The sequence below is a fragment of the Ranitomeya variabilis genome, chromosome 5 (genome assembly GCF_051348905.1).
Source record: "Ranitomeya variabilis isolate aRanVar5 chromosome 5, aRanVar5.hap1, whole genome shotgun sequence".
NCBI lineage: Eukaryota > Metazoa > Chordata > Amphibia > Anura > Dendrobatidae > Ranitomeya > Ranitomeya variabilis.
The window spans coordinates 228,192,129-228,200,780 of NC_135236.1; positions in this window are offsets into that span (position 1 = coordinate 228,192,129).

The following is an 8,652-nucleotide window of genomic DNA, read 5'->3' on the forward strand; positions in this document are numbered from 1 at the left end:
CTTTCGCAGATCCAAGATGGAAAAGAGAGGATGATTGCCTATGCGAGTGGATCCCTTCATGACCCTGAATGGAACACAGACAATTACAGCTCATTCAAGCTAGGACTGTTAGCACTAGCCTGGGCCATGACAGAAAAGTTTGAGAAGTACCTATCTGGATCAGAAGTACAGGTGCACATGGATGACAACCCTCTGGCTCATTTAGAAAATGCAAAATTAGGGGCCTTTGAACAACGCTGGGTCACTCGCATGGCCATATACTGGTACAGAATAGCCTGCAAATGTGGGGCTGAAAATATCCATGCAGACACATTATCCAGAGTCCCCTATGGGCAACCCAGCCCTAACTGGAGAGCTGGAGGCTGATGAAGTGCCGAAGTTTCACAGATCTGTCAGGACATTGGTGGCTATGAGGGAACCAGAATGGGCAGAAATTCCGGGAGGAGTATTGAAGCAGCCTTATGTTGAGTGGGTACAGATTCAGCAGGAAGATGAAGAGCTCGCCTGAATTCAACAATGGGTGGCCCACAAACAACTGCCTACATGGGAGGAGAGAGAGAACCTTTCCTGTTGTGAATTTACTTTTTGGCTCCCTCTAGTGGTTACTAGGGATTTGACTCTGGGTATGTCTGTCATTCCTTTTATGCTCACCTGGGTCGTTAGGTCAGGGGTGTAGCTATATAAGCTCCCTGGACCTTCAGTTCAATGCCTGGCAACGTTGATATCAGAGCTAATCTGTAGTGCTCTTGTCCACTGATCCTGGTTCCTGCTTCATTAAGCTAAGTCTTTTTTTTTGCTTTTTGCAATTTGTTATTGTTTGCTATTTTTGTCCAGCTTGTATATAATCTGTATCCTGACCTTGCTGGAAGCTCTAGGGCGGCTGGTGTTCTCCCCCCGGGCCGTTAGACGGTTCGGGGGTTCTTGAATCTCCAGCGTGGATTTTTTGATAGGGTTTTTGTTGACCATATAAGTTATCTTTCTATATTCTGCTATTAGTAAGTGGGCCTCTCTGTGCTAAACCTAGTTCATCTCTGTGTTTGTCATTTCCTCTTACCTCACCGTTATTATTTGTGGGGGGCTCGTATCCTACTTTTGGGGTCCTTTCTCTGGAGGCAAGAGAGGTCTTTGTTTTCCTCTTCTAGGGGTAGTTAGCTCTCCGGCTGGCGCGAGACATCTAGCGACCAACGTAGGCATGTTCCCCGGCTACTTCTAGGGTTTGCGTTAGGAGTAGATATATGGTCAACCCAGTTATCACTGCCCTATGAGCTGGATTTTTGTACTTCGCAGACTTGCTGATATCTCTGAGACCCTCGCCATTGGGGTCATAACAGTTTGCCAGGCCAGTATTAAATGTTAAATGCATTGCAGAAGTGGGATTATAAGAAAGAAAGCTCTGAGTTTTTTTTTTCTCTCTCTCATTTTTTTTTCTTTTCCCCTTTACCTCTGAGTGGCTTGTGATTGCTGCAGACATGAATGTCCAGACCTTGATTACAAGTGTGGACCAGCTTGCTGCTCGTGTGCAGGGCATACAAGATTATGTTACCAGAAATCCTATGTTAGAACCTAAGATACCGATTCCTGAACTGTTTTCCGGAGATCGATTTAAGTTTAGAAATTTCATGAATAATTGTAAATTGTTTTTGTCCCTGAGACCCTGTTCCTCTGGAGACTCCGCTCAGCAAGTGAAAATTGTTATTTCTTTTTTACGGGGCGACCCTCAGGATTGGGCTTTCTCGCTGGCGCCAGGAGATCCGGCATTGGCTGATATTGATGCATTTTTTCTGGCGCTCGGTTTGCTTTATGAGGAGCCCAATCTTGAGATTCAGGCAGAAAAAGCCTTGCTGGCTATGTCTCAGGGCCAGGACGAGGCTGAGGTGTATTGCCAAAAATTTCGGAAATGGTCCGTGCTGACCCAGTGGAACGAGTGTGCATTGGCTGCAAATTTTAGAAATGGCCTTTCTGAAGCCATTAAGAATGTGATGGTGGGTTTTCCCATTCCCACAGGTCTGAATGATTCCATGGCCCTGGCAATTCAAATTGACCGGCGGTTGCGGGAGCGCAAAACCGCAAATTCCCTCATGGTGTTATCTGAACAGGCACCTGATTTAATGCAATGTGATAGAATCCTGACTAGAAATGAGCGGAAAATTCATAGACGCCAGAATGGCTTGTGTTACTACTGTGGTGATTCTGCACATGTTATCTCAGCATGCTCTAAGCCTCTTACTAAGGTTGTTAGTCCTGTCGCTATTGGTAATTTGCAACCTAAGTTCATTCTATCTGTAACTTTGATTTGCTCACTGTCATCGTATCCTGTCATGGCGTTTGTAGATTCAGGTGCTGCCCTGAGTCTTATGGATCTGTCATTTGCCAAGCGCTGCGGTTTTGTTCTTGAGCCATTAGAAAATACTATCCCTCTTAGGGGTATTGACGCTACGCCATTGGCAGAAAATAAACCGCAGTTTTGGACACAGGTTACCATGTGCATGACTCCTGAACATCGGGAGGTGATACGTTTTCTTGTTCTGCATAAAATGCATGATTTGGTTGTTTTGGGGTTGCCATGGTTACAGACCCATAATCCAGTCTTGGACTGGAAGGCAATGTCAGTGTCAAGTTGGGGCTGTCATGGAATTCATGGAGATTCCCTGCCCGTGTCTATTGCTACTTCTACGCCTTCGGAAGTTCCGGCGTATTTGTCTGATTATCAGGATGTCTTCAGCGAGTCTAGGTCAAGTGCATTGCCTCCTCATAGGGAATGTGACTGTGCAATAGATTTGATTCCAGGCAGTAAGTTTCCTAAGGGAAGACTGTTTAATCTGTCGGTACCTGAACATACCGCGATGCGTTCATATATCAAGGAGTCTCTGGAGAAGGGGCATATCCGTCCTTCTTCTTCCCCTCTTGGTGCGGGATTCTTTTTTGTGGCTAAAAAAGACGGATCTTTGAGGCCTTGTATTGACTATCGGCTTTTAAATAAGATCACTGTCAAATTTCAGTATCCTTTGCCGTTGTTGTCAGACTTGTTTGCCCGGATTAAAGGTGCCAAGTGGTTCACCAAGATAGACCTTCGCGGTGCGTACAACCTTGTGCGCATTAAGCAAGGAGATGAATGGAAAACCGCATTCAATACGCCCGAAGGTCATTTTGAGTACTTGGTGATGCCATTTGGGCTCTCTAATGCACCTTCAGTTTTTCAGTCCTTTATGCATGACATTTTCCGGAAGTATTTGGATAAATTTTTGATCGTTTATCTGGATGATATTCTGGTTTTTTCTGATGATTGGGACTCGCATGTGGAGCAGGTCAGGATGGTTTTCAAGATTTTGCGTGAAAATTCTTTGTTTGTTAAAGGCTCAAAGTGTCTCTTTGGTGTACAGAAGGTTCCCTTTTTAGGGTTCATTTTTTCCCCTTCTGCTGTGGAGATGGACCCAGTCAAGGTTCGAGCTATTCATGATAGGACTCAACCCTCGTCAGTTAAGAGTCTTCAGAAGTTCTTGGGTTTTGCTAACTTCTACCGTCGTTTTATCGCTAATTTTTCTAGCGTTGTTAAACCGTTGACGGATATGACCAAGAAAGGCTCTGATGTGGCTAACTGGGCTCCTGCTGCCGTGGAGGCTTTCCAGGAGTTGAAGCGCCGGTTTACTTCAGCGCCTGTTTTGTGCCAGCCTGATGTCTCACTTCCCTTTCAGGTTGAAGTGGATGCTTCGGAGATTGGGGCAGGGGCCGTTTTGTCGCAGAGAAGCCCTGGTTGTGCTACTATGAGACCTTGTGCCTTTTTCTCTAGGAAGTTTTCGCCGGCTGAGCGAAATTATGATGTGGGCAATCGGGAGTTGTTGGCCATGAAGTGGGCATTTGAGGAGTGGCGTCATTGGCTCGAGGGTGCTAAGCATCGTGTGGTGGTCTTGACTGATCACAAAAATCTGATGTACCTCGAGTCTGCTAAACGCCTGAATCCTAGACAGGCCCGCTGGTCATTGTTTTTCTCCCGTTTTGACTTTGTGGTTTCATATTTACCAGGTTCTAAGAATGTGAAGGCCGATGCTCTGTCTAGGAGCTTTGTGCCTGATGCTCCTGGAGTCGCTGAACCTGTGGGTATCCTTAAGGAAGGAGTTATCCTGTCAGCTATTTCTCCAGATCTGCGACGTGTGTTGCAGCGATTTCAGGCTGGTAGGCCTGACTCTTGTCCACCTGACAGATTGTTTGTGCCTGCTAAATGGACCAGCAGAGTCATTTCCGAGGTTCATTCCTCTGTGTTGGCAGGGCACCCGGGAATTTTTGGCACTAGAGATCTGGTGGCCAGGTCCTTTTGGTGGCCTTCCTTGTCAAGAGATGTGCGGTCATTTGTGCAGTCCTGTGGTACTTGTGCTCGAGCTAAGCCTTGCTGTTCTCGTGCCAGCGGGTTGCTCTTGCCCTTGCCTGTCCCGAAGAGACCTTGGACACACATCTCTATGGATTTCATTTCGGATCTTCCGGTGTCTCAGGGCATGTCTGTCATCTGGGTGATATGTGATCGTTTCTCCAAGATGGTCCATCTGGTTCCTTTGCCCAAACTGCCTTCCTCTTCTGATCTGGTTCCTGTGTTCTTCCAGAACGTGGTTCGTTTGCACGGCATTCCTGAGAATATTGTGTCGGACAGAGGATCCCAGTTTGTTTCCAGGTTCTGGCGATCCTTTTGTGGTAGGATGGGCATAGATTTGTCGTTTTCGTCCGCTTTTCATCCACAGACTAACGGTCAAACGGAACGAACTAATCAGACTCTGGAGGCGTATTTGAGGTGTTTTGTCTCTTCTGATCAGGATGATTGGGTGACCTTCTTGCCGTTGGCTGAATTTGCCCTTAATAATCGGGCTAGTTCTGCCACCTTGGTTTCGCCATTTTTCTGCAACTCTGGTTTCCACCCTCGTTTTTCCTCGGGACATGTGGAGCCTTCTGACTGTCCTGGGGTGGATTCTGTGGTGGATAGGTTGCAGCGGATCTGGAATCATGTGGTTGACAACTTGAAGTTGTCACAGGAGAAGGCTCAGCGTTTTGCCAACCGCCGCCGCGGTGTGGGTCCCCGACTTCGCGTTGGGGATTTGGTATGGCTGTCTTCTCGATTTGTTCCTATGAAGGTCTCCTCTCCCAAATTTAAGCCTCGATTTATTGGTCCTTACAAGATATTGGAGATCCTTAATCTTGTATCTTTTTGCCTGGATCTTCCGGTGTCGTTTGCCATTCACAACGTATTTCATAGGTCCTTGTTGCGGCGGTACGTTGTGCCTGTGGTTCCTTCTGCTGAGCCTCCTGCTCCGGTGTTGGTTGAGGGCGAGTTGGAGTACGTGGTGGAGAAGATCTTGGACTCTCGTCTCTCCAGGCGGAGGCTTCAGTACCTGGTCAAGTGGAAGGGCTATGGTCAGGAGGATAATTCCTGGGTGGTCGCCTCTGATGTGCATGCGGCCGATTTAGTTCGTGCCTTTCACGCCGCTCATCCTGATCACCCTGGTGGTCTTGGTGAGGGTTCGGTGACCCCTCACTAAGGGGGGGGTACTGTTGTGAATTTACTTTTTGGCTCCCTCTAGTGGTTACTAGGGATTTGACTCTGGGTATGTCTGTCATTCCTTTTATGCTCACCTGGGTCGTTAGGTCAGGGGTGTTGCTATATAAGCTCCCTGGACCTTCAGTTCAATGCCTGGCAACGTTGATATCAGAGCTAATCTGTAGTGCTCTTGTCCACTGATCCTGGTTCCTGCTTCATTAAGCTAAGTCTTTTTTTTTGCTTTTTGCAATTTGTTATTGTTTGCTATTTTTGTCCAGCTTGTATATAATCTGTATCCTGACCTTGCTGGAAGCTCTAGGGCGGCTGGTGTTCTCCCCCCGGGCCGTTAGACGGTTCGGGGGTTCTTGAATCTCCAGCGTGGATTTTTTGATAGGGTTTTTGTTGACCATATAAGTTATCTTTCTATATTCTGCTATTAGTAAGTGGGCCTCTCTGTGCTAAACCTAGTTCATCTCTGTGTTTGTCATTTCCTCTTACCTCACCGTTATTATTTGTGGGGGGCTCATATCCTACTTTTGGGGTCCTTTCTCTGGAGGCAAGAGAGGTCTTTGTTTTCCTCTTCTAGGGGTAGTTAGCTCTCCGGCTGGCGCGAGACATCTAGCGACCAACGTAGGCATGTTCCCCGGCTACTTCTAGGGTTGGCGTTAGGAGTAGATATATGGTCAACCCAGTTATCACTGCCCTATGAGCTGGATTTTTGTACTTCGCAGACTTGCTGATATCTCTGAGACCCTCGCCATTGGGGTCATAACACTTTCCCCTGTATTAAAACAGATTCTCCGGCAATGGGAGAGACTCCACCTAAAAGAAGGACTGTTGAAGAGAAAAGTACAGTTACAAAGGGCCCTATCTGACACCTGGTAAGTGGTGATTTCTGAAAATCTATTACATCAAGTGGCTACAGAGGCACATGACAAAGGGGCTTACTTTGGTCCAGAAAAAAACCTTTCATTGGCTGCAAAGACTAGTGTATCATCCAAGCTAAAAACAAAGGTGGAAGAAGTCTGCCGACTCTGTAGGAACTGTGAGCTGGTCAAACCTCCAGAGCAGAGGGCCCCCACACAAACCATCATAAACTCCGCTCCGTTGGAAGTATTAATGATCGATTATTAAGAATAGGCCTAGCCCATCAAGGGTATAAACATTGTTTAGTAATGGTCGTTCACGTTACTAAGTTCGCGGTAGTGACCCCGACTCGGGACCAAACTGCAGAGACTGCAGCTTACGCCATCTGTAAAAACTTCATTAAAGTGTATGGTTCCCGAAGAGAATTCACTCAGACCAAGGCGAGTTATGGAAGAACTACATCAATTGCATGGAATTGAGAAATCTTGGAAAACCCCTTATCATCCTCAGGGCAATGGAGCATGTGAATGGTTCAATCGAACCCTCATACAAATGTTGAGGACCATAGAAGAGGATCATAAGGCCTGTTGGCCGGACTATGTAGCACAACTAGTGTGGGTGTATAACAATCAGGTACATTGCAAGACCGGATGCACGCCCAATACTCTGCTTTTTGGCCGGCAAAGAAAAGAGATCACTGAGTTAAAGCTGAACCCTGAGAGGACTACCCAAGGATGGGGGTGTCAAGCTGGGTCCAAGAGCATCATCATAGACTACAGACTCTACATCGTCTGGTGCAGACCCGTTTTCGAGAGGTGGAACATCCAGAGACGGCTCCTCTACGGGGGACAGCTCTACAGGCCGGCCACCAGGTGTTAATCAGAGAGAAGCATCCTCAAAACAAATTAGATCATCGATGGAAAAAGACACCATACAGGGTACGGCAACTAGTAAATTGTAAAGGACCTGTTAATGAAGTCCAGCCCAACGGTGACCATGATACTTCTACTCATGTAGTACACTGAAACATGTTACACCCCTGTGTGTCTAGAGATCCCATGTGAATAGAGAAAGAAAGGCACGATGCCCTTGAGGATTCTCTACCCATTGCAAGTGATGAAGAAGATGACAAGTGCGCTATACCAACAGGGAAAGAATCCGAAAAAAAAACAGAAATCTGAGACTCCAGAAATTACTACAAGGGCTGTTTCTCCAGGGCAGAGCGAACCTACACCTTTGTCTATACAGCCTGATTCAAGTACTCAAGCAGAACCAACTGAAATTCCCAGTTTACGACATTCTGAACATTCAACAGCAGGAAAACCCCTAACTGATTTGACCAGGAAAATTTTGTTTGGCAACAAGTTGTTCGAAACATAAAATAATGTCAATGCCTCTTGCAAGGAACTCTTGCCCATGAAAGGGCGAGCACAAAGAGAGGGGGAATGTAAGGGGGAAAAACTAACATGGTTTGCCTCATTCATAATGAGTTCGGAATACTCGGGTCTGTCACCTAGGAAACAGTGGGGAGAGCTTGGGGTGTCAGAGTATTCCCTGTGCTTGAGAGAAGGAGGCATGGCTCAGCAGACAATTAATGCGCATGCAGATGTTCAAACAGTTCAGGCAGGAATGGCGCGCGAGGGAGTCCTGTCAGAAAAGATCAGCTGTGATGCAATGGGACGGTGCTGACTGAAGCCAGGGACGAGAGGAAGCACAGACAGGAGCCGACAGACGGGGTCCCACTGACACACCAGAGATACCGCTGTCAAAGCTAACACCGCAGTCCCCACTTACATCACGGACATTTATGAGACTACTGACATGGCTGACTACGTTAATAAATCCATCCTGGCTGGCAGCACTGACTGTGAAAGGCAAGGTCTGTGTACGGGATACAGGCACTGAACAATACAGTGCAGCGGACCGGGCTGGCCATTATAAACAGTGTTGGAACAGTATCATAGGCCCTGCTAGTGTAAGGACTCTCACCGTTGAGAGAAGAGATTATTTCTCTTCCTTCATCTGTTGAGGCCAGTGCCCGTGCTGGAGCCACAGAATTGGGGGAGAACACCGCCATCGCCGAGACCACACCAGGACAACACCTTCATCGGGACCACCAGAGAGCACCGACATCGTCAGGACCACTGGAGGACACCATCAACATCAGGGAAGTTTTCTCCTATTCTCCCCAGAATTGTGATAAATTCCCTCTGGCATAATCTAATGGTCCCAGTCGTGGACAGGAGCACATCCGTGACAGGAGCCCA